The sequence below is a fragment of the Ptychodera flava genome, chromosome 5 (genome assembly GCF_041260155.1).
Source record: "Ptychodera flava strain L36383 chromosome 5, AS_Pfla_20210202, whole genome shotgun sequence".
Classification (NCBI taxonomy): domain Eukaryota; kingdom Metazoa; phylum Hemichordata; class Enteropneusta; family Ptychoderidae; genus Ptychodera; species Ptychodera flava.
The window spans coordinates 22,072,616-22,098,151 of record NC_091932.1 but is presented as its reverse complement, the minus strand read 5'-3'; the positions used below and the strand labels follow the sequence as shown (position 1 = coordinate 22,098,151).

General features: G+C 37.9%; 1 protein-coding gene across 2 annotated transcripts in view; it reads right to left on the bottom strand.

Moving 5' to 3' along the window:
• The window catches only part of LOC139133268 (hephaestin-like protein), a 51,926-nt gene extending 30,463 nt beyond the window's left edge, over positions 1–21,463 (bottom strand). Inside the window, exon 1 of one of the 2 annotated variants that reach the window (XM_070699796.1) lies at positions 21,307–21,463. The gene's annotated coding sequence lies outside the window, so the exon portion shown is untranslated. Of the gene's footprint in view, positions 1–851; positions 1,172–21,306 lie in introns of those variants that run through there. The other variant, XM_070699795.1, reaches the window with a different exon arrangement.
• Positions 21,464–25,536: the final 4,073 nt, after the last annotated feature.

The following is a 25,536-nucleotide window of genomic DNA, read 5'->3' as shown; positions in this document are numbered from 1 at the left end:
CTCTGTTAACGTTCATCTTTCAGAGGTTTGTATTGAAAATCGTGTTGGCGATAATTACAGTTGCTGCAAAAAACACTCTCAACAATCTTTTACTGTATCAAGAAGTAAAATATAATCTAATCGCGTGATATAAAAGCGGGACAGAAAAATATGCACGGAACATGAACAAAAAAAATGTCTCCAAGTTTTATGTATTCCGGGACCCATACATATTTTATTATAGCACGGATAGAGGGACCGTGATCTTAGTATTCAAATTTTACGGCGTTTACAGTATCGTCAGTGTACTATCATTCTTGTCTCTCCTAATTAATAAGTTGATGACGTCGACCGTACTGTGAGTTTTGCTACGCTTCGTTCCAAGAAAACCTTAGACACAGTCGCTGTAGGGGATGAACCTATAGATCTTGAAAGGGGTGGTCAAAACAGAAAATTAGCGGAAAGTTCTTCAAAACGCAAAAAAGAAATGATAAATCTGACAGTTTACTTAGAAAAATAATTACTACATCATGACTCAGTTGCGAAAAAAATTCAAAAATTTACAATTGTAAAAAAAAAATATTCACAATCAGTTTGTGACATCCCTCCCCTCCTCAGATTTAATGGTCCGTCCCTAAGGGGTATCGCCATGAATGAATGTGCGAACTAAACGCACGTCTCGGTCTGTAAGTTAGCGGGTGGGCATACCATCTGGATATCCCTTTACAATCAGAAGAAAATGGCTGTGGGGATTTTTTAATTACTTGCACGCGCCTTCACTGTCTTCCTCGTTATCACGTGCTTCGTTCTGGTATCATCTCCTGCGTTAAGAAAAAGCTAAAAGGACTTTTAACATAACTTAGAAACCATACCTTAGAAGCATAGACTGTGCATCGACGAGACGGAACCAGAGTCTGCACCAACGGGGGAGCACACAAGGTTGGGTGTGATAAGCGTCGAGTCAACCGTCGCCCCGCTTCGCTGGGCAGTCTGAAAACTGACACGCCTGGCGACGTTCACCAGTATTTAGACCATCCACTTGACGTGAATTGAACTTGCCACTTACGGAAGTAATTTGTACGATTTTCCCGACTTGATGGATCATTCAATCTCCAAGCCAATCCAAACAATCGGACGATTTGGAGATGAAGTTCTAAGAAGCGGCGTGATTCGTGAGAAGAGGCAAATGCGAGCCAATCACAATCGACGACGGTAATCCGTCAATCTCATTTATTATATTCAAATGACGCCATATCGCTTTAATATCACTTTATTAAAGTTATGCCTGCCTCTTTATGCGCAGTCACAACACTGTGACCTTGGCTGTTGTGTAATTTACCTGCCGTCAGGGTAAACAATTAGATTCGGGGATATTTCGAACGACACTTGCAAGCTTAGAAAAAATGTATTGCAAGCTTGGTTTTCTGGTTCACTTTAAAACTATTTGGAGAACTCTTTCACTGATCCGGTTTGAAAGTTGGAAATTTGAAAGTTTATCTTACACCTCTGAACAATCTTTTTCCACTCACAGTGTCAGGAAAGTAGTATTTTTGATATTTGGTTCGAGGTACGTGAAGGAACGTTGAGTCAGGCGTGTTGAAGAAAAGTCACAGCTGTTTGGAAGTGTGTTGTTTGTCAATTTCCTATTCTAACGTAGTACCACCGACATCGATCATAAAATAATGAGACGTTGTCTCAAGATTTCATTTTCTTTCGAAGAGACTTGTAAAGGATCTTGCAATTCATTTCTAAATGTTTGTACGTTTTGTTTTTGTTGTTTTTTCCATTTTGAAATGTACATCAGGATTACAGTTGGATTCCCGGAAAAGTACTTCCTGGTTTTCCCGAACTACAGTCGCGGGAATCGTGCTTTCGACGTCGGGCTGAAGCCGGAAATAACAGGTTAGACAGATTCTGACTGCGTGAACATGTAGATAACACTGAGATTGAACATCTCTTGTGTCATGCATGCAGGTACGCGTCGTCATTAGGTAAGCGTCAAATGCATGAGGACAATCATAGGACCACAGGGTCCATGGTTCAGTCGGTACTGTTTACACTTCGGCGTTACACCCAGTGTGAATATGATTGTGGCGAGAGGTCGACGCACTTCATACTCTGTTACCACTTCCGTTTTGCTTTCGTGGTAATTCGCATAATTGTTCGTTGCTTTAATCACGTTCATTCGTGTTTTCATTTTTTTTTTCGAATTTGAGAAATCTTGGAAAAATTTTTCAAACATAGACCTGAAGTTGATACATGTACTTGACCTCCGAAATTACCCCTTTCATCGTGAACGCAAAGCCACTGATTACATGTCGATTGTCACAAAGGCGATATAGAACTGTGTAAAAACGTTCCTTAAAGAAAACATAAACCATTTATTTTATGAAATACTACAAAACAATGTCAATCAGGAGTCATGCTGCAAAGTTTGAGACTAGAAAAACAAATTACAGAAATTTACTAATATTCAAATTCAAAATGGCAACATATATATGCCCTACTCTAGCTTTTGATGACATTTAATTTCTTTTCATTCAAGTAAACAGTATATTTCATTTTCTTATCTCTTTCTTCCTCTCAAACATGACGCATTATTGTTCAAAGGTGGATTCCACGCCAGACTAAAATTCACTTGCTATTAAAAGTAACATTGGACATTGCTCATACTCGCAGGCTATGTTGACCGATTGACCAGTGAGTACTTCGAGATTATTTCGGAAGTAGAATAAGAAAGTGTTCCAATAAAATCAAAACAAAAACCCTGTAAATCGTATCAAGCGTTTAAGCGAATGAAGCTGTACTTGCGAAATAAGAGTAAGGGGTTTTTCGGTTACGCCAAAGTAATTAAATTCTTTGTTTTGCCTCCACTCAAAATGGGAAAAGGTACGCGTCTAAGCGGCTGAAAAACACACACAAGAAAAGTAACACAATGTAATTTGATTGCAGCAAAATTTAGTTCAGAATAGCTACGCGGTTATGTTCTAAAATTTCCTATTCAAATACAACGTGTGTGTTTTTCATGAAAACCTTAAAAACCTACGCGGGTGGGGACGCGAAACAAAGAATTTAATTACTTTGGCCTCACTCTCGTTTGCCTCGATTACTGTGTATCACTCGTTATTTATGCGAGCCAAGTCGTATCGGTCAGTGACCTGGGTCATTGTTAGCTACTAATAGTCGTGATTCATGATGCCCGGGTATGATGCTTGCAGTATGGTGCCCGTCGAAATCTATTTCTCTACCGGAATGGTTGCGAATGCGTATGTGTTTACATGGTTTTGTAATCCTAGCTGATCTTTTTATTTAAGTATTGCCCTTGAAAGTTATGTTATGTAATCATGTATATACGGTTTTGGTTGCTATCGCTCCTTATATCTAAATTAAGTGTACCGGAGAAAGTTTTGTATTTATGGTCTCAGGGGACGTTAAGGTAGTATGCACCTCGAAAGTGAAAGACTTAAACTTTTGCTCTAACTTTCCTCAAGGAATCTTTCAATCATTCTCTTTCAAAATCAAGATTAAAAATAGGGGTCACCGTGCAAATTTTGGTACAAGAGAAACAAATTACCTAAGATTTACCGATATGAGAAATTCAAAATGGCCGCCATCCCTGTGTTAACTCTATGGAGAAATATAAACATTTTCGAATTTCGAAAAACTAAGCCAGTGAAAAGTTTCTTCACCAAGAGCTTTAAAATGAACCCCCACATGTGGTATATCAGAAGAGAATTGCAAAAGTTTGAGAGTCCGAATGTCTGTCCCCGAGGTGCGTTCTACCTTAAAACTACCGTACGAAAAACGTTGTTTAAAACACAATAGTTCCAAACTATCTCACAAGTATTGGAAGGTATTGTTCTAAGTCAAACTCCTGGGGGGTACCTGCTCTGAGAAGTGGTAGGGGTGTGCGGCCGCACGTAAAAAACCCGGGGCCCATTTTAGACCTAAAATCTCGTTATTTTAGGACCCCATTTTAGACCTTATGACCTTTGACCTAGGTCAAAAGTCATAGTGTCAAAATTTGCAAAAACGTAAGGGAGCCTTCAGTAATTACAGGGGAGTGGGCCAGGAGAATTGGGGCGAGGGTCACTTTTTAGAAAACAGTTCAAGGGGGAGGGTCACTTTTTATAAACCTATCTTGGGGGGAGGGTCAGTTTTGACAGAAGCTTATATTATGGCCAAAACTTTGATTGTCCATGTGATATTTCCTGAATAGGAAATCACCAACAAAATACGCACACACTAATAGACCGCCATGCATAGTCAATTGATATTTTGGTAAAATTCCAAAATCAAATTTCTTACCCAAACATAAACTTGTAACCACTCTAGTCTAATCAAAAACAATAATGTGAATAATCAAGCATACATAAATGCACAGATTTATCTAATTTTGTACTGAAAAAAATTATTCATAGTTTCATCATAGACCCCAATGCATAGTGTATTGACATTTTGGTGAAATTCCAGAATCAAATTTCTTACCCAACCATAGACTTGTAACCACTCTAGTCTAATCATGAACAATAATATTAATAATCAAGCATACATAAATACACAGATTTATCTAATTTTGTACTGAAAAAAAAATATTCATAGTTTCATCATAGACCGCAATGCATAGTGAATCGACATTTCAGTGAAATTACAAAATCAAATTTCTTACACAACCATAGACTTGTAACCATTCTAGTCTAATCAAGAACATTGATATCAATAATCAAGAGTACACAAATGCAAAGATTTACCTATTTTTTTATAGGAAAAGACTTTCATAATTTCATCATAGACACCATGGATAGTGAACAAACTTTTTGGATGAAATTCTGAAATCATTTCTTGTACCTAAATGCACATTTTACTTCCCTATTCAAGCAAAGAACATTTAAATACATTATCAAACATATATAAAATACAGATATAGCATGTTTTGCGGGGGTAAATTGTCAATAATTTGCCTGATTATAGACTCCATGTACAGTTTATTATGATTTGATATTTTTGGATGAAGCACTAAATCAGCTACATCTTGCCTTCTTATAGTTGCACAAAATATGGTGACCCCCCTCAAATGTATGAAATACCGTATCTCTTCAAAAATTCTTGCGTGATAAATTGCGACTGTCCTTCCAAAAACACCAGCCCTCCCCTCTGTAATTTGTCCCTAACATAACAATTGAACCGATTGTTATGTAAATTAGCTGATACTGTTTTAGTTATTCCTGGGGAGAATACCGCAGTGGTTGGGGGAGGGTCAAGTTTTATATTGTCGGACAAGGGGGAGGGTCACATTTTAGACAGGAGGATAGGGGGAGGGTCACATTTTACGGTACAGGTGTTCGCGAAATTCCCCCGGCCCACCCCCCTGTAATTACTGAAAGCTCCCTAATCGGATAAAAAGCAAGCATTTGCGTGACCGAGCTACCGGCAGAGCTTACCACTATACTGCATTTACGGCTATGTTGTTGCTGGCCAAGCCATGATTTCCGAAAAACGTTTTTGGAAATACTAAAAAAATTGAGTGAAAGAAACTATCTTTCACCCTCACCAAAGTTTTGTCCAGCTTCTGAAATTATCAGTTATCTGCAGTTACAGTCTGACTGGTGGTTTTTAAAATTCCAAACTACAAGAAGCCTCGCCGTTCGTCAATAAGGCACTGCTAGTTTTCCCATGGTCGACCTGTTATGATAGTAGTAGTAGAGCCACTTTGTTTCGATATTTTCTATTGGGCAAAATTCTTCCATATATGGAGTTCTGACCAATTAGTGACAGTGTTTTAAAACAAAGTCTATATTTATTTTGGCTAAAGCCAGGGGGTCTCTTTAATGGTTCCCCTGCCATACAAAAAGATATCGATGCTTGATTGAGTGCAGCTCAAAACCCTGCTTGGAAGACGGGAACTGACAGTTGGAATTTGTTCTTGTGTGGCACTCAAAATCGACCCCATTTTAGACCCTGGTTTACTGTGAATTGATACCCCCATTTTAGACCAAGTTGCTGAAATACCCACCCCATTGGGCGGCACGTATTCATATTGGCAAGTAATGGAAGTACCCCCCCCCCCGGGGGTCAAACGTCCTCGGATTAGAGGATGTGTGAAGTACTGTTGACAATACAGGGCTCGAAATTACTTTTTGCCTGGTAGTCCCTTGGGCTACCATTTTCTGAAGTTGGTAGCCCAGCGACAAGGTCTGGAAGCCCCTGCATGAATGAAGAGGTTTTTGTAAAGGGTATTTTTATTTATATCTAGACAATGAAAAATTATTTTGCATCATTCTATCCGGAAGTGAATTTTCTAGTCATTTGACATCATTACCTGCAGATCATAGCCCAAGGAGAACGGTATAAGCATGTGTAGTGGATAATGGTGACGCCTCAAAGTTTGACGACCTATTCACACATACGCAGACTCAGCTTATATGCAAAGTTTGATGTTCGCCATGACAACGACTTTTCACTCAGCACGTGTAAACATAACATGGCTAAAAATAGATTGGCTATGAATTTCAGGATGACAACTCGGTACAGTCATGTTCCAAATACTTTCGTGGCTATTTTGGCAATTTTGTATATATTTCTCAACGATAGTACACTATCATAGGATGATCTCGTACACTTCGGAAAGCGTAATTTGTGGATGGCCCGACAGCTTTTTCTTTGCAGTTTGAATAATTTTGTGTTTAATTGTGATTGTTGCATTGTGATTAAATAACTATGAAAATGAATTTTCATTGGCCATCATTTCCTGAGCCTGTCATCCTGGTACATCAGTTCAGATAATGATATTTTATTGAAAGTTTGTCGCAAAAAAACTCGACTGCACTGTCGCCTCTTAATTTTATAATAAAGTCATAGTATGGCCTTTTTATGTCTAGCTGGGTTGACTGTATGAGCGTCGGTCATCTCACAGCGATCAACATCATGTCGCCCACTAAGTAATTTCATGTCCCGGGCTTTGGTAGTCCGTGTGGGCTACCATTTCATGGGTTTTGGTAGCCCCAGGGAAAAGTTGGTTGTCTGTGGACGCGGGACTACCGCTAATTTCGAGCCCTGCAATATGTCCTTTTTCATCAACTAAATATTTCTTTTAGTAAAATCTTAAATGTGATCCTTTTAAAATATAAATCAAGTAAACAATCAAGCAACCAATCAATTAATCTGTCCATCAATCGATCGATCAATCAATCAGTAGGATTTTACTCTTGAATTTCCAAGCTTTGGTGTTTATGTGCAAATGTGCAAATGTACAAGAAAAAATTGTACCGAAGAGCCTTTGAAACTTGTCCGATTTTATTCACAACATCTGTGTACGGATGTAACTGAGTTTTCATGTGCTGGACCTACATTGTAAAATGAACCCACGCGCGAACTCATGTTTCATTTGCTTACAAAGTCCTAACGACACAGGGGCACTTTACAGATCAAAGGTCTAGTCTTCCTGTTGCCCATGACTCACTCACGAAAGTTAATGTTTACTATAAATCTTCGTCTGGAAAGCAATAGCGGTCAAGTTCTGTGTAATCATAGACAGTAGGGAAACATTTCTCAACTGTCTATGGTGTAAACAATCTACATGCATCCTTGCGTATGTTAGAACTGAATTCGAATATCACTCAATCAAAATTATCAACAATGTTGATGAATGTATCATGTACATTGGTCTGTGCAAAGGTATTTGCGCACATATGCGACTGCCTGTCCGTCGGTGTGTAGTATATATCCGTCTGTCTGTCTGTCTGTCTGTCTGTCTGTCTGTCTGGTGCAATGATATGTGCACACATATCCATCTGCCTGTCTGTCTGCCTGTCTGTGTGTATGTATGGTATGTCTCTCTGTGGGTCTTTCTGTCTGTCTGTCGGTCGTTCTGTCTTTCTATCTGTCTCTCTGTGTGTATATCCGTCTATCTATCTGTCTGATGCAATGGTATGTGCGCACATATCCATCTGCCTATCTGTCTTTCTGCCTGTATGTATATATGTCTTCTGTCTGTCCGTATGTATGTATGTATGTATGTATGTATGTATGTATGTATGTGTATGTATGTATGTATGTATGTGCATGTATGTGCCTGTCTGTCCATCCGTCCGTCCATCCGTCTGTCTATATATTTTGTATGTATATTTGTATTTGCGTCTATGAGGTTTCTCGGTTCGCTTGAGACGGGTCAGCCAACAAAGATATTCAAGTAAAAAATGTGTTTTTTTCGGAAGAGGGAATTTCAACATTGGCGGACACATAAAGGACAAGTAGGGACATTTATCATAAGTGTGTCGCTCAGTGTACAACTCACAAGATAGATCAGGAGGAACCAATCGATCGTATGTCGAGGATGTACATGGCTTGGAGAGGGACAATTTCCAAATCTTAGTGGATGAAAAAGTAACTTTCTCCTCTAAATTGCATTTGTTTGCCAGAACACCTTATAATTAAATATTGTTTTCAATAAAACAACTCTGGCAGCTACTTTGCAAACTCGGAATGTTAACGTTGACTGCCCTGGCTGCAGTCATACCCTGAAACGACAAAACTATTCTGTCCTTCAATTGAAATAATGGACTTGACAACAGAGAACTCAAAGAATTTGCCAAAAGAACTTGTCTTACCAAACAGATGTTTGCGGCGTCGACCGGGTAGACATCGCATTGTCCTTGGTATTAAATGAATGAGATTCGGGGAAATACATGTAAATAATTGCTGGGAGCGGCTGTTAGAAATAACAGCTACTGTAACTCATCGGTGAAGTGGGACGGTCAGGCCAGGGAAGGTAACGACCCGATGCTGAGGTCGAAATTCAGGAGATTTGTCACAGAGAAACGTGCTTTGAAATTCGTAAATATTTTGATACACTACAGACTACAGCTGTTGATAAAAATCCTTTATTTGGAAATGTCTTTATTGTGACCGGCGTACACAGCGTTACCGGTAAATTCTTCGACGGAGTAGCTCTGCGCGGCAAGGCAATGTAGTGTTACTGGCTATGCCTCCGCGGGCTCCGTCCGCAGCCGGTGATAACACACAGCCCTGCCACGCAGCGCGCAGCAGCAACATGCCGAGAACACACCGGCATGTGGCTTTGAAGTTTAAGCGTGTTCTTTACAAGTAATACTTCTTAAAAGTACTGAAATCTCCTCGAAAAATTTGCATTGATCACTCCTTCAAACAGCTTGCTTTTCCTACATTTTTAGCACAATGAGGCTCCGTTTTCAACTCGATAAAAAAACAGAGTAAACTTTTTTTTCAAAATATTGCTACATGGAAGGTAACACCAAGTTTTTGTTCATTACAGTATCAAAAACAGCCCATTATCAACAGTGCAAAACGGATGGGCAATACAAAAACATCCTATCGAGCACAATTAGAGTTCGTCTCGACCAACACAATTACATCCGCGTATACAGTAATCACGAAATCCAGGTTGACAGAAATCAACATGAAGATATCAGTCCCCAAGACAAGTTGCTATACGTATAGGCCATAAGTTCATGGCTACACGGAAGTTCGAGTTGCATGCCAGTGTAATGAACCCATAGTATTTTACGCGGCCGTTCACACTATCGTGACGTTCTTTGCGTGATTATAAGAGGGTAGCATAAAATTAATACTTGGTGACCGTATGCGACATCGTCAAAGTTTCTAGTAAAACGCCTTACTTTTAGACACAAACTGTGACTACACAAGAACTGACAACTGTACTGTTAAAACTTTCTGACCAACAATGTAACCCTTCATTACTGGTACCATTAAAACACCTGTACACATACAAACAAAAACTATGACTGAATATAAAACTTTAGCTATGATAAAAGGAATTGGCACTACTACCCTGAATATTTACATATGAAATGCTTCCAATACACCTGTTGGGGTGAAGGTCTGGAGTAGGATTAGGGTAGGTCACTTGAAAACATTTGGGGACGTAGCGGAGGACTCGAAACGAAACTGTCTCTGAACTATATGAAATACATGTTGGGATGTCTCTTAAATAAAAAAGTCGCAAAAATAAATTGTGCGGGAAAGAACATTCTCTGTGTGTATTTTATTGTTAAAAACCCATACACTAACATACAGGTACTTTCTGACACCCATATTCATTAACCCAGATCACGCGGAATTGCTCCAGCCTCTTTGTTCTTCACATGTCAACAGAAGCATTAATTTCTTTTGTTTTATAGAGCACTGCAAAGATTACAGTATTCGGTATTGTTAAAAACCCATACACTAACATACAGGTACTTTCTGATACCCATATTCATTAACCCAGATCACGTGGAACTGCTCCAGCCTCTTTGTTCTGTACATGTCGACAGAAGCATTAATCTTCTTTTGTTTTTATAGAGCACTGCAAAGATTACAGTATTCGGGGATTTATGAAACAGCCAATCCACAACTTTTGCAGCATTCTCTAGCAGAGACCGGAAATCAAACGTTTGAGCTTAAAGTTGTCAAGCTAAACGGCAGCTGTTGATAACCGTACTGAAAACAACTTGTGAGACCCCGGCCCTTTCAGTGACATTGGCACTGGAACAGTGGAGGTCTCACTGTGTCATCTTTAATAGGACACAAATGGAACAGTGTACACACTCTGACGGCCTTTCATATTTCAGATTTATGGGTGAGAGAGTGACCTTACTCTATGTTACATAGCTGTAACTAGACTGTCGACAGTCCCTCGTGCCTTCTTTGTCCGGATTCACATTATTAAAGTGCGGTAGCAATCCAACGTAGGCGATCGAGCGCCGAAGGCGCGGGGCCGCGTGCCGAAGGCGCGAGATCGAGTGCCGATACCGGAAGCTACGCGGACCAAGCAGTACAAGCGACTGGCGAGAGTCTAAGCTGTAACGTTTGGCTAACTTTTTGATACTTTTGTTCTGTGTATCTACTGTTTTTTGGTATTTTTCTACCTGAAGCGTGGTGAAAATTTAAGTTTTTAGCCTATCAACATAGGCATATGTGCACAGTCAGCATTGTCATTGTGTAATATTTGAATTCAAGTCCTGACTAGAATTCGTTAGTCATCAATAACAATGATTAGTCTTTACACATAAACAAAATTAAAACCCCGTTCTGACACAGCATTTAACAACGTTGTGAACGCCGTTGTTATGGTAAACAACGACGAAAACCACGTGTGAGAACAGTTAACGACGGTGCTGCGACGGCGTCGATCTACGGCGTCGAATTTCGTCAGACCTGCAACGGCGCGCCGACGCAAATTGTGTGTCAGAACGGTTAACGACGGTGTAAACGCCCTCTCGCGACGACTTTTGTCCAAAACATTACCTCTGACCTATCAGCTCGAGTGCACAGTACGCATAGCTGGACTCGACACGAACCATGGAAGACAACAGATCTCTCGCTCCCGTTCAATGCCCTCCAGCTTTCAGGGCTGATTGCCACCAATTATCTGAGCGTTCTCTTGTCCAGAATGCTCGGGCCACTGGCGTCAATGCATTGTTTAAATGCTGAAGCAGCATGTACATGAAACGCATGGTCGATCGCCTACGGCGTTCTTGAAAATTTCTTGCGTACTCGTCATGGTCAAACTGAAGTACGTTGTGTCCATGTTGCTGGGCATTCCTGAGGCGACGATTGAACTGTTGAATCCGTCTGGATCGCATATGAAGGTGAAAATACAGGAGACACGCCGCTACAGTTGCGTCCTGGACATCCGCTATTGTTGTTTATATCCAACCTGTACTATAGACATATATTGAACGTAGAGGGCGCAAAACACCGGTGTTTTCCTCAAAACACCGGAGGAAATTCCGTGTATGGACATAAGTAGAGATTAAGGGTTAATCCACAGGTGTTTACCAATCAAAACCGTTAGTTACCGGCGGCGTTGGTTTGGCTAGTGGGAACACAGTAAAAATGCCGAACAGAATGTTTGTTATTCTAGCATGCTGAGGTGAATAGTATAGCTAATGTCCCTTTTATACAATCATTTTGATCATGTTCAGTTTTCCTTGCAGGCAAGGGGAGTCATCCTGTTTCTAAACCTTTTTTTTTCATGTGATCGCTGTTTCTCTGTTTTACAAAATGAAGTTTTCCTGTAAGACTCCGAGAAAATATGCCAAAACAGCACCCTCCTTCCCTGGAAGAAAACACACACATCCGGAAAAATTTGCTAATTTCAAAGTTAGACCAGTTTTATTTTGAGGGGGTTTCAAATTATAGCAAGTTCTAAGGGTACTTGAATGCCTTTTGACTTTGTTAGAGGGGCATTTGAAGAAATTAAAGAACTTTTTTTGGATTCTCCCGCTCCCCCTCCAGAGGTGTTTTTGATTGATGGATGTATCGCACAGCATGGGTTGTCTCTTGCGTGAAATAAAAAAAAATCCTTTGCATAAAATTTGCATAACATTACATTAATTAGCATAAATAAGCGGCGATTTTCGATTTACCAGTTACATCCATGTGTAAGAAACCCCCCATCTTTTCCCTCGCCTTTGGCAGTGAAAATGTGCCTAGGAATCGAACAAATACAGTAATACCTTGACTGTGGAGTCTCTGAGTACAGTTAAAGTTTGAACCATCAGTAGTTCCGACTCATTGTTTTCTGTCATAGCGTTTGAATACAATTTGTTTACAGGAATGTGAAATTAAGGTTGTACGCCTCAAACTTTCCTCGATGTAATTTTCAACCATACTCTTATTGAAGCAAGAATAAAAATCAGGGGTCATCTTGCAAAGTTTGGAACAAGAGAAACAAATTATCTAACATTTACCGATATTTGAAATTCAAAATGGCTGCCATCTCTGTGTTAAATCTATGGGGAAAATTAAATTTTCGGTTTCCGAAAAAATGAGACGGTTAATGTTGATCTCAATTCAAGAGCTTCAAAGTCAGCACCCACAAGTGGTAGATCAGAAAAGAAATTCTGAAAATTAGAGAGTCCGAATATCTATCCCCAAGGCGCAATCTACCTTTAAACACTTTTGATGGAGAATAAGATTGTTTACTGGATTCTCTGAATGTTGATAATCGCGGTTACTATGGTAACTCATATTACCGTTTTATTTCTTATCTGAATGGTGCATTGCTTATCACAGTTAAGGTTCAACGGAAACTATTCTTTGGAGGTACCAGCCGCTTCCTGTAAGATTAGCTAACCAGATATGAACTTAAAATGCTCACGTGTTTCATTATATATCTCATTTATGTGTTAATTGAGCCTTTTAAAAGTGTTATGATCAACATAATGAACAATATTCACCATAGATTAATTCTAAAGGTCATTAAGTATTCAAATATGTAATTAGCTGAAATAAAAATAATTAATTTCTTTGAGTACTGTCATTGAATCATCACTTAATATAGCACGTGTAATTGCCTTTGGTCAAGTTTTTCAAGCTATATATGCCAAACTGTGAAAGCTTATTAGATATGAAAATGATAAATTAGCTGACATGAAAATGCAAAATGACTTTCGATATTGTTATAACCTGCTATAATCATCAATGTACAGAGCTTTTTTTGCCAACTTTGATCAAGTAAATCCCAGTATATATTCCTAATTAGGAAAGTTCATTAAATATGCAAATGAGAAATTGACTGAAATGTTCTCATTAAATATGCAAATTAGGAATTGGTGAAACAAAAGTGTTAAATAACTGTCAATAATGTTGTATCATAGTATCTTTAATGTACATGGCAAATTTCGTCAACTTTGGTCGAGTCAATGCAGATAAATATCCATGATTAAGAAAGTTTATCAAATATGCAAATTAGAAATCGGCTGAAGTAAAAATGCATAACGACTTTCAATAATGTTGTATTATAGTATCTTAAATATATGTAGCAAGATTCATCAACTTTGGTCGAGTCAATTCAGATATATATCCCTAATTAGAAACGTTCATTACATATGTAAATAAGTAATTGGCTGAAGTGAAACTGCTTAATGACTTTCAACAATGTTATATCACAGTATTTTCAATGTACATCGCAAGTTTCATCAATTTTGGTAAAGTCCATTCAGATGTGTTCGCAAAGTTGAACTTAAACTTGAATATGATTTGCACATTAAACGAACTTTCTTGATTAGGGATATAAATCTGGATTGGTTTAATCAAAGTTGATGAATCTTGCTATATGCATTGAAGATACTATCATTTATTGAAAGCTCTTTAGCATTTTTACTGCAGCTTATTAAAAATTTGTACATTTATAAACTTTCTAAACTAGGAACATATATCTCAATTGACTGTATCAAAGTTGACGAAACTTGATATGTACATTGAAGATACTGTGATATAAAATTATTGAAAGTCATTTAGCATTTTTATTTCAGCTAATTACTAATTTGCGTATAGTCTATTTGCATTAAAGATACAACATTCATGAAAGTTGTTAAGCATGTTGAGATCAACTTATTACTAATTTGCATATCTAACCAACTCTCCCAATTACGGACATAAGACTTGAAGGACTCTAACAAAAGTTTACGAAACTTACTATGTGCATGGATGAGACAATTAAATTGTACTAGTGAAATATATTTTGCATTTCATGTCAGCTAATATATATTTTGCGAAACTGATGAGCTTTCATAGGTAGCCTAAAAAGCTTAATCTTGACCAAAGGCAATTAAACTTGCTATTTATAGTGCTGATACAATGACAGCAGTCAAAACAATTCAGTATTTTCATTTCAGCTGATTACATATATGCATATTTAATGACCTTTGAAATTAATCTGTGGTGAATATTGTTCATGATGTTGGTCATAACACTTTCAATGAAGTTACAAACTTGTGGAAAAAGTTTAAATTTACAGAACAACTGCAATAAATACTGTAACACGGGATCATTTTCAGTTCATATCTGGTAATGCAAAAGTACCTGCAAATACGTGATGAACAAGCAATTTTCCCTAGTGCAATTGATAAGCGTATCATCGTATAACTCCATCAACTGGCCAGCAACCATCAGTTTTCTTCATGAAATCTTACAGTCATTTGTAAAGGATTTTTTCGAACTCTACACTGCAGGAAATAGCAATACTTTCAGCTTTAATCAGCTCCCTACATGTTTAAAGGTTTACATGTGTCTTAAAGCGGTGAAAATTGAATAGAATATGAGTCTGGCATATATCTATACGGTTTATCTCAAGAAGCGAGATGGAGCAACACTATTCCTAATTATTTTTCTTGTCTAATAACTGTACCCAACACAGCATAATTACAAAAATCAGAAAAATGACAACATTTGCTGACAACTTTTATACGTGTATTGAGTACAAAACGACGAAAAATTTAGCCTGTGTTCGGTTGAAAAAGCCGCTGAGAAAGCCCTGTGACAGGGTAAGGACATTTCAGGACTTCCTAACTAAAATATAAGGCCAGTGACCCCCCTTTTTCTGTTTATTTTTTGTTAAAAAGGACGACATACGCAAAAATCAGAAAATTACATTATTCCTTGACAAGTTTTTGGCATGCTCTTTGCTGAAACCATCGAAAATGACAAAAGACCGTATGTACTCTCAGTTAAAATGAGTGTGGGAATGGGGGGGGGGGGGCTGGGGGGCTGTAGGCCCGTCTATTTTGGTTGATGTTTTTGATCAGGGCACACAGGGCACAACATATGTAACAATAAGAAGAATGACAATAATTTTTTGCTCACGTGTTGACACACGTGAGCATATGTCGCAGCGATGTCTGTCTGTCTGTCTGTGTGTGTGTCTGTCTGTCTATCTGTCTGTCTGTCTGTCTGTCTGTCTGTCTGTCTGTCTGTCTGTCTGTCGGTCTGTCTGTCTGTCGGTCTGTCTGTCTGTCTGTGGGCTCAATATCTCAAAAACGGCTCATCAGATCAAAATCAAATCTAGTATATATAGATTCAGTTTGCAAATGGCAAGAACTGATTAGTTTTTGGTTGGTGTGGCTTGCTTACTTTTTGCTCATTTGCATAATTAATGATTTTAGAAAAAACGGATATATATTGACAATGATTGCACACAATTTGATGAGATTTGCTACAAATGTTGATCACACGAAGATATATCAGCTGTGAAAGATATTAAGGGATGACATACAAGATAATGGATAATTTGCATATTTAATGAACTTTCCTAATTCGGGATATATATCTGATTTGACTTGATCAAAATTGATGAAACTTGGTATGTATATTGAAGATACTATGATTTAACATTATTAAAAGTCATCAAGCATTCTTACTTCATCAAACTCTTAATTTGCATATTTAATGAACTTTTAGAATTAGGGATATTTATTTGGATTGACTTGACCAAAATTGATGAAACTTGCTATGTAGATTAAGAATACTACGATATAACATTGTTGAAATTCATTAAGCATTTTTACTTCAGCCAAATACTTATTTGCATATTTAATAAACTTTCTTAATTAGATATATAAATCTGAATGGACTTGACCAAAATTGATGAAACTTGCTATGTAAATTGAAGATACTGTGATATGACATTGTTGAAAGTCATTAAGCAGTTTTACTTCAGCCAAATACTTATTTACATATTTAATGAACGTCACTTATTACATATATAAATCTGAATGGACTATACCAAAGTTGATGAAATTTGCTATGTACATTGAAAATACTATGATATAACATTGTTGAAAAGTCATTAAGCAGTTTTACTTTAGCCAAATACTTATTTACATATTTAATGAACTTCACTAATTAGGGATATATATCTGAATTGATTCGACCGAAGTTGATGAATCCTGCAACATATATTGAAGATACTATAAAACAACATTATTAAAGTCATCGTTTACTTCAGCCAATTCCTAATTTGCATATATAATGAACTTTCCTAATTAGGGATATTTATCTGTATTGACTAGACCAAATTTGACAAAACTTGCTATGTACATTAAAGATACTATGATACAGCATTTAAAGTCATTAAGCATATTTACTTTAGCCGATTCCGTATTTGCAAATTTAATGAATCTTCCTAATTAAGGATATTTATCTGTCTTGACTAGACCAAAGTTGACGAACTGCTTTGTACATTAAAGATACTATGATACGACATTATTGAAAGTCATTTAACATTTTTACTTCAGCCAATTCATAATTTGCATATTTAATGAGAACATTACAGTCAATTCCTAATTTGCATATTTTAAGTAACTTTCCTGATTGGGGATATTTACGTGGATTTAAAATTAATCTGTGGTGAATATTATTCATTATGTTGGTCATAACACTTTCAATGAAGTTGCAAACATGTGGCAAAGGTTCAAATTTACACATAACTGCAACATATAATTAAACACGTGAGCATTTTCAGTTCATATCTGGTAATTTTAAGTTTTCAGTAGACCCCACCTTAATGGATGTTTTGACTGACAAAAGTGAGCACTCGCATCGATTGTTGTTTGCTGTATAATTACAAAAAAAATATACTTTGATATGACAGTATCTTTAAATTAATGCTTTCTCTCGTGCAATAAAGATTTATATAACAAAAGTTGATGGAAAAGTGAAAATCGAGTTAGCAGTCCTTTTATACAAGCGTTCAGGGTAGGATTTCGGTTGTCTGTCTAGACAAGAATAATTTGTAGGAGTAAGCACCTTTGATAAATCTGCAGGAAGTTGCTTAAAGGGGCAGGTTTAATCAGTTTCATCTCTAGGTAAATTGACCGGCTGTGCACAACTTTCGAAGGAGATCAAATGACTGAAATTACATAAACAATATGGACAGCCGGCTACTAAACCAAGAACCAGGGATTAAGGACTGTCCCTTTAAATGTCACATCCGACTTTCACACGATGTCATTCTGTGTTCTCTGCACTACTTTAGAAAAATAAAGTTGTTGAAATTATTCATTTACGGTGTACAGTGTACGTATTTGTTTTACCTCAGTTTTACAGCTGACCTTTGACCCCTTGCTCTAGCGCTATATATAGGCCTACTATCGACATTCCTTTTGCGCGAGATTTAAAGACAGCTTTACTGGCGAAGAGAATTAAAGCCAGCTTTACTGGCGGAGACCTGACATTGATGTAAATCTTGTTTCAGTTCTTTCACTACATACACGTAATCTGTTGGGTATTGCTTTTCCTCCGATTTGATTTATTACCTCAACTGCCATATACTGCCTGTGAAAGGACGTTGAATTGAACCAATTTGAGTATATTGTTCCGTTTGAAATATCAACACAATATAAATGGTTTTGGATATCAGCGAGTGGAATACGCCAAAACATTCAAAAATAAGAGCCAAAACATTGCCCTAAACATACTCTTATTTTGGGAGTTTCCCATTACTGAAGAGGTTTACTCAGAGAATTGAAAGTCAAACAGCTGATATTACCGACTAGACTGGAATCAATCTTACTATGGGAACTCATTTTCTCCCAGTGCGGTGACAGTGTCAGTCAGAAAAATTGCCAAAACATTTGTTTTTATTTTTGTTACCTTCATTGAAAAGTCACATGTAACTGTTGTGATTTACGGTCTTTTATTCAAGTTGAACCGAAAGTCATCAATTGAAATGTTTTCCGCCCTGTATCGACTCTGTTGATGGTTTAAACAGTGGCCGCTAATTGGCAGCTGTTCTCAGGCAAGTCGACTGTTAGGGTTGTATCATCCAAATGTGTAATGATGAACCCAATATGTAATGACACTTAACCCTATATATGCTAAGCCAATATGTACATACCTAAGCTTATAGGGTTAAGTGCCATAACAAACAATTTCTGTGCATGTCCAGCCTTTTGGACTTCCTTCCGTAGGCAACTGAGGATGAACAACATAGTAATGTATAGATTGTCGACGGTCCCTTGTACCTGTTTCTTTCTAATATTGATATATTCTCTCGCCAATACGTGGGATTCGCAAGCGCAGACGGCGTGAGCTATGGGAAGCACAAGGGAGTGTCCTCATCCGCTGCGACCTATATACGTCAACAGCGGGGATCGGGAAAGCCCTGTTGTATCTGACGCAGAAGAAATGGTTGACAGGTGAAGCGGGTCGTACGTCAGTTGGTCACGGCATGGCCAGCTGGAAACAGTGCACCCAACGCAACATGGCGACGTCGATGGAGCTTGACAAGTTTCACAAATGGACGGTGCATACACTGTAGTTGGATTTATCTTGTTTTATTCGACAAACTCAAAGGAATAGTTTGTCGAAGGCGAATCTCATTGAATACATGACAGGGAATTTCAACCCATGGCAACGGTCTGTCAATTTAAAAATGTGGGAACCTCACAACTTGATCATCCGGAGTCCGCCAAACAAAAATATGATGGGTTTTAATATCGCTACCTTTGATTGGAATAGGTTGTTAGCGATGTATTCGAATTCTTGCGAGCCAGAGAATGATTTCCGCTCCGCGGACCTACGCAAAAATCAAGCACCAAGCTGTTGGTGAAAAGAGGAACGTGGTTCACGACGATGTAGCGATGTCACTATCGGCAAGCATGCGTTTGAGTTGATGAGCGTACACATGATTGGACGATTTCCGAATACAATACTAAACGCTGGTGAACACGGTCTTTTGAAGTATTATCTTCTGTGTTTTCTCACTTTCGTTGTTGACAAAAATACAAATATTCTGTCCATAGATCGTTGTAACTAAAACGATACATTTGGAACATATTATATATAATAGTAATTATGTGATATTATATATTATATCATACCAGTATATTGATGGGGCAAATACGGCGATCTGATTGGTCGACACGCCAAAAGAACCGTGGTATATTGGCGATATATCACGGCTGGCATACGCGCGAGCTCTCAGCTTGAGCAAAAACCCGTTTTTGACGTTCCACGCCAGAATTTCAATATAGTGTTATGATAAAATAGCAATAAATCACCCCCAGCGACGGCATACCACTCGATTTTGACCAGTTCACTTCAAATATGCACTCACTATCGCTCGTGCATATATGTCATGAACTGGTCAAAATCTCATGGTTTACCGTCGCTGGGTGTGCTTTATTACTTTTATTCCTTAAGTGATGCTTTGGTATGTTCAGGGCATCTCGTTTTTGTAATGTATTTAAGCTTAGAGTGACGCTATATATAAAATTTACTTGCTGTATATGAGATACGGTTGAAAGCAAAACTGTGTCATTTTACATCAACGAGAAAAACGAGTCAAAAGTCACTTTGTTTAAAAAGGGCTGAAGCTGTAACCTTTTTATGATTTTTGCCACTTTTTAAAATTTCAACCACAAGGTACATAGTAGGGGTGCTTGTTTCAACAAAGCATTTTTGGGAGTAGGACGAGAAACCCCTACTATGTAGCTTGTCAACAACTTTTTGACAATAAAAGTGGAGTTTACATATAGGTGTACAGGTTGGTAACTGGTCATCTGGACCCTCGTGTCAAGTGGACCCCATACCCAAGTCAACTTGACCCTAAATTCTTTTTTTCCAAAGCACCCTGGCCCCAAATCAATTTCACTCGAAAGGTTTATTTTGGAGGTTATGACCATGGAGGTTTTTCTGGTACCTCCAAGTTATGATTTTCTACTTGCAGTGACATTCTTGGACGTGATGAACGCAAAACAAAAACCACCCCCGTTAAAAGGCTTGACTTTCATCGCACAGGCGAACAGGCTTAAAAAAATGTAACCATGAAAATTCGGTGAATCTTAAGCCGAAAATAAGGATAGAATGCGCATCGTACCCGAACAAGCGTGATAGTAGTATAGATTTCGATTCAGCAACCAAGCGGCGCAGTTACAGACACAGACAGTTGTGTTGTAGGCTAATACTTAGTAATAGGGGATAATTAACTACGAAAGTGGGGCCATACACATATTATAAACATAAATAACAATTGATTTGAACAGATAAAACGTTTGGAAGGTAGAGTTGTTAAGGGCATGGTTGGGGTAGAGTAACCGTGTGCAGGATTTAGGGCGCAGTTGACTTGGGGTCAAGTTGACAGTGGTCCAGTCGGTTTGGGGTCCAGTTGAGGTCAAAGTTAACATACTTAAGGAAGTGGAGTAAGGAACTGTAGTTGGCCTTGAAAAACAAAAACATTGAAAATTGTCAGGTGTTACCGCTACTGAACCTTTACCAATTGCAAGAAGTCCAAATCCAATTTGTTTCCATGCTAGCTGTTTTACTTAAGATTGGCCGAGACTCTATTTAGATTTACACAATGAGACACAACCTTCCTGGTGCATACACACGACCAACAGATTTTGCAGTTTACTGTCTGTGGAGTGTAGAAGGATTATTCCGAACTACAGGGGTGAATTAATAATCAAAACCAGATTGTGCAAAATCGGTCGAATTGCCAGATTTGTCACTGATGACCCGACATGTCGGCAGTCATGCAAAAACGTAGATTTCGGTATGACTTACCTATACCTCAGCCAATTTTCACAGCTGTTGTATCCACGCTATGACAACCTGCTATTCAAAACGCTACGACAGCCAACTCGAATCTTTTGTAATATATGACGTGCTTAGTTTCGGGGTTGCGCAGGACTAGTAAGCCTGTAAGTAGGTCTAAAACAGGATGCGCTATTTTGCGGGCATGCGGGCTGCGGGTTGCGGGTTGCGGGCATGAAAAAATGTGTAATTTTTGGTATCATTTTCGCTAGTAGATAGAATAAATGCTAAAATAGTATCTAGATGTATTTGTTTATGGAATAAAAGCCGTGAACTTCTTGAATAATGCCGTTATTTTAGCTTACATCTGGTAAAGCACCACCAACGTCAGATAGTCCATTTCCCATCCAACATTCGCCGTTGCACAGCGCACTGCCGATCGAAGCTTTCGAAATGATATGACTGAACACGGGTGAGTAATAATATGCGGCTGACTCGCAGCGTGTTTGCAAGGTTATCTGATTGGTCGATTGTCACTATTCACAGCAACTTAGGGAGTTTATTTGTATTATTTCATTATAACGGTACGATTCTGCCGACCAATTGGATAACAGCTTCGAAATCGCTGCAAGTCGCCCCATAATATGAACACAAGACAGATTTCACAACAACTCGCTATATTAACTTTTTATGTAATGATTAGGACGGATAGTTTAAAAGTAAGTTTCGGATCGTTGACAGCACAGATGAACTGGGAGATGAACTTCTGTTCGTTGAAACTCGACACGCCTAATAATTTGTTACTTTTTCATAGAATGCCATGCCCTTCTCACACTTCAGATTAGTTCAACCGCCGATAAAAGCACAATTTTCAGAATCGTTTTCAATGCCGTTTAAAATTATTTTATTGTGGTGAACACGATAATAGTCCTAGGAAACTTTTCATAGTCACGCTGGATCAAATGCATATGGAGCGACTATCATGCTGCAAGTGCAAGTCATAGAATATGTTCATGATATTAGGAGATACACAATTATTGAGAGCTGCAGAACACAAACTCATCCAAAAATATTCCTATTAGATCGATTCCTGAAAATAAGTCAACGCACCGGACGTGTTTTTCCCGCTGAAATTCTCGAGTAAAATGTTAGCGGAATGTCGTTCTCTGTGGTCGTGACCTCGGTTGAACCGAAACGGCAAAGTAAGCTAAGTCCATTGTCGTACGTCTTTTTCTTTTTAAAGATTTCATGAAAAATACACGGCATTTAAATACACAACACTTCTACGCTTTTGAAGTCAAATCTTTCTTACACATTGCATTTAAGTAGGCATTGTTTAATTTTCTGTATGTGTTGCCCTAGAACCGAATTGTGAATAGATGCATTACAAAGAATTTACTTCCTATGGCCTGATACTAGAAATGTAACAATTTTCATTCCGCGATAAGTGGCGACATTTCCGAGGCGCGAATTTTTTTTGTCAGTCTGGTATTATTTCTCACTCACATCCATGGCAAGAAAGAAAAGTGATTTCAGATCCCAAATTATTTGTGATGGCCAGGCAGCTCGGAACAAATAAATTGGTCCTCGGAATCGCCGCTTTTAGTTTAGCAGATTTTGATTTTTTTTTCAGAAACATGACGTATTTTCACCCACTTGGTATGGTCTGTTATAGCATCTTTAGTCCAAAAAATCAATTTTACAGCATATATGTTTTCAACAGCCTTCAAATGTACAGTATTATGTTAAAATACACAATATGGAATATGTTGTGTTTCATTAATTTTAACCATCTTGACCTGATGTTGAAAATATGGACTTGGCAGGAAAAGGGATACTGTACGATAGACCTGATCATGATTATTGATAATAGACACCTTCTAAAGGTTTTATTTCTTATATACTAAATGCCATATTACATATATTAGAAATCTAGCCATAATTCTAAAAACCCGCAGCCCGCAGCCCGCAACCCGCAACCCGCAGCCCGCAACCCGCAACCCGCAGCCCGCACTTTAGCAGATACCATCTAAAACAGGCTAAGGTTTTACTGGGTTAAACTTCCTGATAGCTACACCGTGTATAGTAGGCAATTTGCATGAATCCATTACATTTTGTCAGTTCGGTTGTTTGTAAATACTTATCGTTTGTAAGAAATGCTTTAAGAAGTGCTGGTCCATTGACCCCACCCCACCCCATGAACAAGGGAGCTTCCATTGATGACACGGGTAGGGCCTCTAGGAGTTATTAACTGAGACCTGGGCCAAAAGCCATTCTCATTTTGCCTTTCACATGCTCACAAGATAAAACATTATATAGCGAATAAGATTGTGTAAGGCATGACGTAATTACATAAGCTTGTCATATTAGAATATCGAAAGAAACAGTGAGTGTTCATATCATGCAAGTCTAATAAACAGATATGAACCTAGGGAGTATTACTAACTGACTGGCTGATTGGTGCAGAGATTCCACTGTCTGGTCTCCGACACTCCATGTCTTGAGAGTCACGCCTGTACCAGCTGTTTTGTGACTTTCGATCGCTGATGGAATTATGGTGCACTTCCTGTACATCCAAGTCACGATGTTGACCGTGTCATTCTGGAATCTGGCCGTGTACTCGTTCCAGTCAGAATACAAACGCTTGTTTTTATCCTTTGCTGTTTCTCTACGCTGTTTTGAGAGAAAAAAAACCATTGAGATTTCTAGTTACTGGCGTAGGCGTAGTTGTGCATGTCCCGATTTTTAGCTCACGTGTGTAAACACGTGGGCTATTGTCATAGCGATGTCTGTCTGTCTGTCCGTGTGTGTGTGTGTGTGTGTTAGTGTGTGTGTGTGTGTGTGTGTGTCTGTCTGTCTGTTTACACGATAACTCAAAAACGCCTGAACGGATTCAAGTCAGATTTGGTACACAGGTACCATATGCTACTTGCAAGAACTGATTAGATTTTTGTTAGTGTGGCTTGCATATTAATGAAGTTATGCAATATTGTTTTTTTTCCTTACAATGGTTTCCCTATGGAGACGGTAATGACAGTGTAGACATATATCAAGAAATACTGCACAAAATTTCATGAAACTTTTCACACATGACAATCTACGAACATTATGATGATACTGTGAGTGTCATGTCAATTATCTTCTCATTTACATATTTAATGAACTTTTGTTATTAGTGAGATAACTCTGAAATTCCTGCACCAAACTTGATGATACTTGCAGCAAATATTGATCTGATATATATCTTATTATACTTAGAAGCATTAGGCAGTGTCAAGTTAATAAATAGCTCATTTGCATATTTTATGAAGGTTTGTAATTAGTCATATAACTCTGATATAATTTCACCAAATGTGATGAAATCTGCTACAGATACTGATCCAATTTTTATCTAACTGTAGTGTAAAGCATTTAGTAGTGTGAAATTAATTAAGGGTTCATTTGCATATTTGATGAACTTTGTAAATAGGTATATAACTCTGAAATTACGGCACCCAGGTGAGTGAAATTGAGTACAGATATTGTTTGATAAATATTCTAATTGTGCTGAGAAGCATTGGCAGTGTCAAGTTAACAAATAGGTCATTTGCATATTTTATGAAGTTTTGTAATTAGTGATATAACTCCAAAATAATTGCACCAAATATGATGAAATCTGCTGCAGATACTGATCCGACAGATATCTAATTGTGGTGAAGAGCATTTAGTTGCGTTAAGTTAATTAAGGTTTCATTTGCATATTTAATAAACTTTGTAATTAGTGATATACTCCAGAATTACAGCGACAAATTTGATGAAACTTGCTACAGATGTTGATCTGATAAATATCCAATTGTACTGAGAAGCATTGAGCAGTGTCAAGTTAATAATCAGCTCATTTGCATATTTCATGAAGTCTTATAATTAGTCATATAACTCCGAAATAACTGCATCAAATGTGGTAAAAACTGCTGCACATAATGATACGACAGATATCTAACTGTGTTGTAAAGCATTTAGTACTGTAAGTTAATTAAGGTTCATTTGAATATTTAATAAACTTTGTAATTAGGTATAACTCCAAAATTACAGCGTTAGATTTGATGAAACTTGCTACAGATGTTGATTTGATAAATATTTAATTGTGCTATGAATCATTGAACAGTGTCAAGTTAATTTAGGGGTTCATTTGCATATTTAATGAACTTTGTAATTAGTGACATTACTCTAAAATTACAGCATTAAATTAAATAAAACGTGCTACAAATGTTGATCTGGTGG